This window comes from Sebastes fasciatus, chromosome 3 (genome assembly GCF_043250625.1).
Source record: "Sebastes fasciatus isolate fSebFas1 chromosome 3, fSebFas1.pri, whole genome shotgun sequence".
In the NCBI taxonomy this organism is placed as follows: Eukaryota; Metazoa; Chordata; class Actinopteri; order Perciformes; family Sebastidae; genus Sebastes; species Sebastes fasciatus.
Genome location: NC_133797.1, coordinates 36,266,180 through 36,276,793, shown reverse-complemented (window position 1 = coordinate 36,276,793; position 10,614 = coordinate 36,266,180). Strand labels below are relative to the sequence as shown.

At 39.6% G+C, this 10,614-nt stretch overlaps 1 long non-coding RNA gene across 1 annotated transcript in view; it reads right to left on the bottom strand.

Moving 5' to 3' along the window:
- Positions 1–639: 639 nt before the first annotated feature.
- LOC141764955 (uncharacterized) overlaps positions 640–10,614 on the bottom strand; it is a 56,311-nt gene continuing 46,336 nt past the window's right edge. The window contains exons 2-3 of the long non-coding RNA XR_012593325.1: positions 931–1,072; positions 640–850 (exon numbers count right to left, since the gene is read on the bottom strand). This is a non-coding gene — a long non-coding RNA (uncharacterized LOC141764955). The remainder of the gene's footprint in view (positions 851–930; positions 1,073–10,614) is intronic.

Here is a 10,614-nt window from a genome sequence, read left to right as displayed (position 1 = left end):
TATTTCCCCCGCTGCTTGGCCAGGGAAAACATTGCTTGTGATGTGGATGAGGTGCTGTGGCCAGACCGAAACAGAAGAGAGGATGCAGCATAGTTTTTTTTTACTGTAACTGTATACAGTAAATTCTTCTGTTGTTTTGTATGTAGACCACTGTATGTGCAACTTTGTGTTGGTTGGGATGTACACTGTGTACATTGTTTTTGTGGGGAAAATAAAATATATTTGTTACCGTGTATTTGTGTGTTCTGAGTATAAAAACAATATTCTAAAATATTTTACAACACACTTATGTATGTACTGTCTGTAGTAAGTGTAACACTGAGAAAAAAAAGGCCTGAGTCATTATGATGAATGGAGAAGAAGTGTTTTCCATTCATCATAGTGTTTTACATTGAGCACATCAGTGTTCAACTGGTTCTTATAAATGTCTATTCATATGATGGTTTGTGTGTGTCATTTGAAAACAAAATACCATTTTGAGAAGAAATAACATTGTTTTGAATGTAAAGTTTAATTTTGCAAGAGAATTGAGGGGTACTGCCCATTGTGTGTGTGTTTTTTGATTTGTGTGTAGAGTTCTGAGAGTATGAGGCATGCTTTCAGAAAATGTGTGTAAACAATCGGGAACAACTGTAATGTGATTAGTGCTAATGACTGCAGGAAACATGGCCATGGCAGGGAGTCTGAACCCCTGGGAACGCCTTCTCCCCAACTGTAACCCTGAGGGGGCAATGTGGGCTGAAAGGAGGGGCAAGGCTGATGAACATATGCATAAGATATTTTTTGTTCACCTCAGATGGCCTTTCTCTCTCTCGCACACACTGACTCTCTACTCCACTTTCACTTCGACCTAAAAAAAAATTATTAAATCAGGAGCTATAACATCCCAGTACTCAAGATCATACTGCATAAATGATGTACATGGCTTACCATCACCCCAGGTACCAACCACGGACCAGCTCTACACTATCCATTCACAGCATGCGGTTTGAGGCAGACAATGAGCGGGGTTGTCTTTTCTTCCAGAAGGATTTGTCATCATTCATCTGTTTGACAGCCTGGAATCCCATCACTGTAATAGTAATGAGTATGAGCGAGCGTGTGTGAGTATATGAAACGTTATACACATACACAAATAGCCACAATATAGAATGGCTTGAAACACGGGAGAATTAGTGCACCATCACTGATCTGCCTGCATTTCCAGACGCTCAGACAGACACTCATGAGATGGCCACATACACACACAGCCAACCTTCACATCATCACTCAAACTGTAAGACTGGAAAGCAAACAGTGTGATGCAACATGTTCTGAAAGCCACCGGGGCCAGTGGTCTTGTTTTCATGTTCAGGTTTGAATCAATGTTGAATTCCCTCAGCAGGTTGAAATGGGATCTGGCCTCTGAAAGCATGTTCGTTCACCTGACACTGTCTGACGCTGTCTACTGTCTCTCTGTCTTATTTTGAGATCAAGTCGCTATGAATGCATTTGTGGAATATTAACACGTAATGTTAAAGATGCAACAATGCAGGCTGTTCCCATACAACGTTCATAGCTGTATACTTCCTACGAAAAGTAATGCACTGTAATTCGTATCCCACGAAATAAATTCATATGAAATCCACATAATTTTGAACAAGGAAGTATAAAGAGCGACAAGCACTGCGTAGGGAGGAGGTCAGGGTGGATGGGCGGGTCATTCGTACCCCATATAAAAGCACAAATCAATGATTATTTATTTAACCTAACCCTAACCCCATTTGTCTAAACCTAACTATGTAGTTTTGTGGCCTAAACCTAACTAAATAGTTTTATTGCCTAAACCTAACTAAGTCGTTGTATTGCCTAAACCTAACTAAGTAGTTTTATTGCCTAAACCTAGCTAAGTCGTTTTATTGCCTAAACCTAACTAAGTAGTTTTATTGCCTAAACCTAGCTAAGTCATTTTATTGCCTAAACCTAACTAAGTAGTTTTGTTGCCTAAATCTAATTAAGTCGTTTTGTCGTAACTAAGTTTCCTATGAAGACGGATGTTTATTTTTAAAATACTATGCATGTAACGAGTGGAAGTTGACCTGTGTCATTAGACATTCGTCACATGTTGCTTGACCTTAGGAATAACTTTTCATAAGATATACAAACTGTTGTATGAGATACGTTGAACAATACATGTTTTCATATAAATAATGGATCAAATGAATAGGTGTAATGTGTAAGGGTAAACCCACAGACAAACTCCCTAACCCTACGCTCTACCCTAAACGCCACTCTTTTAACCTAACTCTAGCCTCTTTTAGCTCATTGTTGTTTTGTTTTACGGACCACAACTTTACTGTTTCTGTTCAATTTCAACACTCACAATAATCTTGTATCCAGCCACAGCAAGTGGCAAAAACTCGGTTAAACTGTAAACTACCTGCATAGCACAACAAAAAACACTTGATGCTGGTGAACAATGGAGCATTTAGCCACTAAAGAAATACATATTTCCCTCAGTGGTTGGTAGAGACCAAAACAGAGCTAAGAGGAGAGTGAAAATTGTACTTGAATTTGTCAGGTGGCCAGAAATACAACTCCAAATGAATGCTAATGTTGCTCTGTCTGCTGAATGTGTAAATGAGGAACCATTTTGGAACAGCTTTGCCACAATAACTTTAAAAGGTGATAATTGCTCGCTGAGGTTGAGGTCCACATTAATGCTGGGAATGTGAGTGACAATAAAGCAAATGGGGGATTTAGTCATACATTTGTTAGAGGTAGCTACTCCAGAAGCTGAAATTATGGAATTGGTTGAAGTCATAAAAGCTAGTTAGCCTAGCTGACCTGACAGTTTCACATCTGCCATACAGAGGCAGCCTATAGGTGAGCTAGCTAGCCTGCAGACATTCCAAGACCTTGATCTTCCGTGAATGAAAAATAGATGTCACTGGCATCTGTAACCTCAGACTAATTAAATTATATAGGTAGGTTAATAATACAGTGAACTCTATTTGCCATCTACAACATGTCAGTGGTGTAAAAATTGTATCCTTTTGTCCACCCATTGAGGCTAAATCCAATGACTGAAATTAATTTGGTCTCCAGAGCAGCTCTGCCTCCAAAAGTGAAAGGAGAATATGAGGCACGATGCAGCGAAACAGAACACTTACACATCGTTTGCCCCGGTGTGGCAGACTGCAGTCAGCACTAACTCTCAAATCAAAGTTGCTCTGAAACACCCCCAGCAGAATGTATCCGCCGTAACCAGAGAGAAAAATGGGGATTTGATATTGTTGTCACTGGGGATGTGAATGAGGGTTTGATATTAAAGTAACCCTAAAGGAGAATGGACAAGTAGTGGGATCATGCAGCAGGCATGAAAACCGGGGAGGTGTCAGGTAGGTGAGACGAGAAGAGAAATGATGAGATGATTGGATGTTAGCTGCCCGGAGAGAGAACATTTATGGAGAGGTGTGTGTTAAAGTGAGCACCCAGATTTTCGAATAGTTCAGTACGGAAAAAGACTGCACACGCATACAGACACACCTGATTCACACATTGACACATATACAACATTTTCCCCGAAAGTCCCACCATGATAGATTCATTCTGGAGAAAACCTGATTAATTATGAAGAAACCTTCACAACCATGGGCCTGACACACTACATAAATATCTGCACATCCAGTACGCAGACGCACAGCCACACACAGGCAAATGGGTAAACACGTGGGAATGCACACCCACATACGAATGACTTGAAAGCTAGAAGTCTTGAAGCCAAAGCCGAGAGCCTCTGTTTACAGTCATATATCAAATAAAGATGGATTCCTCGTGAATCCATGCAAATGAATATGTGTCATTCATCCCAAACAAGCACACCACAAACATGAAAACCATGCTGCAGACACATCGTGATCAATCACCATATTGTGGCACGCCACTCTCCAAACCAATATTACACTATCACATGGTCTTGAAAAGAAGACTCTGATTGGTTAAGGGTTTCATTTGAGACATGACCTTGCAGTATTTACATTATCACAAAGTCATTCAGAGCCAGGACTGGAGAAAAAAAGAACTGCTATATCGAAGCATATGCGTAAGAAGGGATTACAGGGAGGTGAAAGAGCTGACGTTTGTTCAAGTAAACTTTAATTAAAGGATGCATTGGCTACGGTAACAGAGGATTTTAGAGGAAAATTGGAGAGAAATCACCTGCACTCCATTTCAGATGCTACATTTGAACAAATTGCCCATTGAGTATGAATGATAGAGCCATTTGCATAATGATGAGCATATTTTAGGCCTCATTAAAGGCTGGGCAGGGTGGCTCAGTGTTTAAAGACATCTACCGTCAACCCAAGGACCCACATGTATCAGCCAGCGTCCGCCCTATTTAAGCACTGCCAGACCGTTGTCACAGATGGGAGGTGTGACATCAAGTTATTGTAAATTGGTAAAGCAGGTTGGAGTGTCAAAAGAGCTGCATGGTTTTTATAAGAATCACTCACCCCCCCCAACGGACATTGACAAGCCAAAGACTGGAAACAGCCCGCTAATGAAAGAGGCAAAAGGAAGCTGGCACAAATAGTGCCAAGCAACAGATGTCAGCTGGCAGGCCAGCACAATACTGGTTATAAAACAGCCATGAAGGAATCTGCAGCTCGACAGAAAGGTGGTAAGCAGCCAGGATTCGTGCTGAAATTCCACTTCACTCAGCAGAAACACAGTTTTACATTAAGCATAGGAGTCATTACACCACGTAATGGAGTTTTTTTTTGTTGTAAAATAGTGTATCCAAGGTTTTCCTATGTAATGTTAACTTGTATTGTGAAACACACCGAGAATTATCACCCAACTGTGCAATTCCTCTCAGCGAAGCGAAGCATTTTAGCATCTTTCTGCAACTTTTGGTTCAGTCTCAAAGCCAAAGAGCTCTGATGCATCTACTCTATGCTGCCTGCCCAGCACTAAACCACAACATGCAGACAAAGTTAGCGACTAGCTGATGAACAATTAGCGGCTAAAGAGCCAGATATTTCCCGCAGGAGTTGGTGGAGACCAAAAAAGATAAAAAAAAGAAGAGTGAATATTGGAATTTGATTTGTCCCATAGCCACAAAACACAACTGTAAATAAATGCTAATGTCGCTCCATGCCTGCGGGGTAGGAAACAGGCAACGGTTTGCTAACACATTTGCCACAACATCTTTATGAGGTGGTAATACGTCATAGATGTATATTTCATTCACAGTTAGTTCTACTTCCCTATTATTGTAATTATTATATACTATATTATTGTAGTGTCCGTTTTACCATGCTCCAAGTTCTTAGGCCACTTAGTCTGCAAGGTATTTCAGTTCTGACTCGTGTTTCCACTTCATTTCAATCCTTTTGACCCAATGTACTCACAGGAGGCAGGGAAACTTGAACGAGGGTTTATTTGAGAAGCAATTACAACGTTATGGCAGGTGATTTCCATCAAAGTTACATCTTGCTCGGTCCACTACCGACTTCCATAGGTTAAACGTTAACTTATCACACTTTCACTGTATGCTATAATACGCTATGACACAATGTATAACACGGTCAAAAACTTGTTACGATCCACACCTATGCAGACTTCACAGCATCTACCAAAAGCCGCCTTTTTACCATGTGCACTGAAACTGCCTTATGGCACTATGTACTGTCGTAAATAAATAAAATGTCTATTCTAGCACTATAACAAGAAAATGGTAAATAATCCTACATGGTGGTTATTTAAACTATACAAAAACTGTTATATGTCATGCCAACATAAACAATTTCACCAAATATAAATATGTGTATGGCTCTTACAATTATTGTTGTATTATTGTATAATAACATATAGGATGTGGCTGTGTTTTCCTTAGTTATTCTCTAATCTCAGCTTGTTGATACAAATGTCTGGATGAGCAGGAATACTGAGAAACAAGCACAATAAATAATACTTTTTACTCTGCCCTTGATTAATTATATGATAGTTAATCCTATCCTGGCATTTCAAACACTTGAATGTCTTATGATTTAATCTGCTATTGCTGTTCGTGTACTATTGATTCCATCTCTGAATGCTAATTATAATGTGTGCTTTTAGGTGCTTTTGTGCGTAACTGCATGCTCAGCGATGATTGTTTATATACTGTGGCAAGCCATAGTTGTTATTGCAACACAATACATTGTTAGCCTCTGGCCATGTCTTCCCTGCCTCTGGGGGTAGAGAGGATTTATCAAATGGTGTCATCGACATCTTGGCACGGTGTGCACTCGTGTGTTTGTGTGGGTTTCAGACGTGTTTACTTTCCCCCAGGCAGACAGAGCAGAACCCCTGCAGACCCATATGGCCTGGCATATGGCTCAGCCCCCGCCCTACCGCTCTACTTGCAACACACACACACACACACACACACACTGATAAACACACAAACCAACATACTGAAGAAATAATGTAATGTAGCCACGCAGGACACCGTGGCATGATGCAAACAGGTAGACAGAACAACTCGTCCTGCCCTGAATCCACCGGCACTATCTGGACTTAGTGGGTGTTCAGAGCAGAATCAAACACAATTTCATTCCCTCTTCTCTGTTTTTTTCCTTTCAAAAGGAGATGAAACGTTTCATTTCATCTCTGTCATTGATTCAGGTAGATCTATCACTGACTTCGGATCGCGCTCCCTCTCCAGTTTGATCTCCCCAGCCGCCTCTTCTCTCTAGTAGTTCTGCATAACCAGCGAGTCCTCTGGACTTTGATGAATCTTTGGCAGCCTTCGAGGCATAGTAACCGCTGCTACGAAACGTTCCCCTGCGCAGACTTTGGAGGGAGGCTAAGTACATGACATGTTCTTGCATGAGAACACACAAATATGCAAACATGATTTCCCACCTCGATCCATTACTCTGCAGGGTGTAAATGCTCTCTGTGATTCAAATGTGTGGCAAACCCCCTGATGTGTGTGTGTGTGTGTGTGTGTGATCCTTCACTGTTGTTGCATGTGCTGCTAAATAGAAAATTGGCTAATATTACACTAACATAATTAACATACAGAAGACTCTGGCGGAAAACACTAATCACACACACAAATACATACATATATAAATTATATCTGAGGTGAGCAGCTTTTCTTTCCATTTATTTAACTCTCAGATAGAGTATAATCACAAAGTGAATGCACTTATTTGCAATAAAAACAAACAAACAAACACACACACAAGCTGCAGGTGACCTGCCCATTCATCACGCAGGTATTTTTCCATTCATCATGAATACCACAAACGGAGCACCTCATTTAAAGGTGGAGCACTTCCCGTCAGCTGAGCGGAATTTGCCGACTCTTACCGACACTAATTATACTGAAAACAAGTCAGTGATGTGCTCACTTTCACCCCCCCACCACCACCTCCATCAACACAGCTTCCTCTCATTGTCGTTTCTTATCAATCATACTTGATGACATGCCTTACTTTTTGCATCATGTATTGTTTCATATTTATATTCTGGGACCCCTTGAAAATGAGGTGATTCATCTCAAGGGGTTTTATCCTGATAATACATTTCATTATATTTCAGTAATAAGTGTCTGCTGTTTTCTGTTCTCTATCCTCCTGTGGGGTCTTTACCACGCTCCCCGTTGAACCTCGCATGATGCTTGGATTCCTTTGGGTAGCAGAGCCTATTCTGCCATATCCAACTGTGTAATGATGTGTTGATGTTAACAATCTGATCTCCTTGAATGCTCAATGGGGGTTTATTAGTAAAATTGTATTGGATTCCTTAAGAAAATGACACTAATTGTAAACTTGCATGGAGCCTGTAAGTGCTAAATCTGACTAGATTTTATTTTATTGGGACCTCTTCAAGCCCACAGGGCTACTTTTCCATGAGTCCTTGGATGTTTATTCAGTTTATTCAAGTGTTTTTAGTAATGATAAGAAAATTGCAAGAAATAGAGTGCTACAGGATTGAGTCCTAAAACCTGGAAATGAATTAGCAATAAATATCCCACTTGTGTCTTAAATAAGGTGGTTGCTAACAAGTGGCTAAATGAGACTACAAAACGCCATCACGCCGACTCGTTCGCATTTAGAGCCTCGTTGTTTATAGTCATGTTCATGTGACATTGATGTAGTTAATTTATAGCCTGACATTAGCTTTTTACTTTTTTGAAAATCAGAGAAGTGGTGTTCATTTGTGGAGATTATCTTGCTGAACAAAATATGTACAATAAGTACCATGGACATTTGTTTGCCACAGAGCTCATTCAAAACCCGATAGAAAAATCCTATTGGCTTTTTGTCGAGGGAACCCAGGACGCAGCTAACTTCCTGGTTGGCCTAAAAAATATGTCTTCCCTGGAGCAATGTATAGCATTTCTTATGTTAAAAAAACCCCATAAATTTAAATCTTACCTCTTATTTTAATTGTTTGCAGAACAACAGTACAGAAGACGAGAGAACACCAATGACAAGATGATTTTGATGTTTTATCCCATAAAGCAATGGTGCAGATATTGTGTGAAAGGCACTGGACACACTGGACAATTGACACACTGTCGTGGTAGATGCCGTCAGTCTTCTTAGAAATGGACCACTTTCTATACAGTAATCTAATGAATGTAATGTCTCCAATGTTTTATTGATGTACAGTAATACACACAAGGTCTTAACTGATGAGTTCTTGTTGACCTTTTATGTAAACGTTTGAATAATGGCAAAGCTTTAGAGGTAAACAGCCCCAATGGCCATATTAACTGTTAAAATATGCCGCACAAATTCAAAGCTGTGTTTTGTATGCATACAGTGATATTTTCCTTCAGTATTAATCAGAGGCAATGGCTCTGGAAGATTTATTAGAAATAAGCTAGTTGTCACAGTTTTCAACACCATTTGTTGCAAATTAAAATTGTCCTACAGGAAATGCGATGTTTGGTAAATGTCATTTCAGCATTGCTTGAGCTATAATCCATCTAGATTAAACATCATGTGCAGCATTTCCACATGCATCTAACTTCATTTGAAAATCAAACTCATTTTAATTTAATTGAAAGATACTCTTGGGGCAATACCTGAACTACACAGCTAAGTGCACTGAAAGGTCACAGTATGGAAATCACATCAAATCAGACAGGTGCCAAACATTGGGGTCCAAGTGTTCACCATAAATTAATTAATATTATCAGCTCAATAATAAGTAAGTAAGTAAGTAATCCAGGGGGTGGGCATATGCAAGGAGTGTGATCACACCATAACTGTGATAAATAGCACATAAAAACATAAATATTGTAAGCCCACAAGGAAAAAGACCTCTTTAACGAAGATCAGCAGGGACTGAGGTGTTAGTTTGACATCGATACTGATTCAGTAAATGTCTTGAATGCAAGTTCAGTGTGTTCTGAGAACATGAAAAAAATAGCAATGGTGGAAGAAGTACTCGGTCTACCTAGGTTAAAAATACAGGTACAACAATCTAAGCATGTTTTATTACAAGTCCTGCATTCAAACTGCTCAAACCTGAAGCAGGCATAATGCTCTTGGCATCATTGGGCAAAAATTCCATAATAACCTTTCGTTAGTATCGAGTGATTATTGAAAATTATGTTTATTGTCCTTTTAATATCATAACATCATTCTTAGGATGTGTCTTCTTCATTATCTTCTTCTTTGTTATCAAGAAAAAATGGGTAATGCTTTTCAAGATATCAATCAAGAGATCAGACAATGTTGAACTAATTAAAGAATTAAAGATTTCTTACACATAATTTACTTGACGTATTGGCACAATGTAAGGGACTAACACATGACCTAAGGTGGGATGTTACCATTGGCAGAGCACAATATTAAGTCAATGTGTGGTCTACTTTATGAATGTATGACTTATGTAAGTCCAGGGCGGCCAATAACAAGAATAGCCCAGAAAAAAAAGGATTCTATGCAGCGTGCATACATTGATATTGTGTATGTGCATGTTCGTACATGTACATGTGCACATGCATGTGAATGCACCATAGGTATTCCTCCAAGAATAATGAAATCATCTCAGAAATGTTCCATCTCAGAAATGTTCCATCTCTTCAATAACGTCCCATTAATCACGCTGTACCTGCAGACTGAGAAAGGGGGTGTGAGGATGAGAAGGAGTGAAGGAAGGGGAAGAAGAGTAATTGGGGAGAAATTGAGTTGTTTTGGTAATAGAGCGACTGTCATTCATGTCATCGTTTGGTATTGGGAGTTTTGTGTTATTGTAGATGAATTGGCCCCATGCATTCGACGTGTTACAATGATTGTGAGAAAATTAATATGAGTGAACACTGAAATAGAGTTTCAGTGTGTGAAAAAAGAAGAGGTGGACTGAGAATTTCAGAAGAGTGTGTGTGTGTCATGGAAGTGTCAAATTAACTTTTCGTCAGTGTGCTACAGACTGGAGAGCTCAGGGGATCACCTCAACAGAGTTTTTGATTCCCCTACCATAACCAGTCGGTTAACATTATACATTTATGATCAGGTCTTTGGGGTATAATGTTTACTTGTTTCCACATGCAAACATTATATCCTGGTTACGGAAACCCAGTAATGTAAATCAATTGCACCCGATTTTACTGTTATCAGG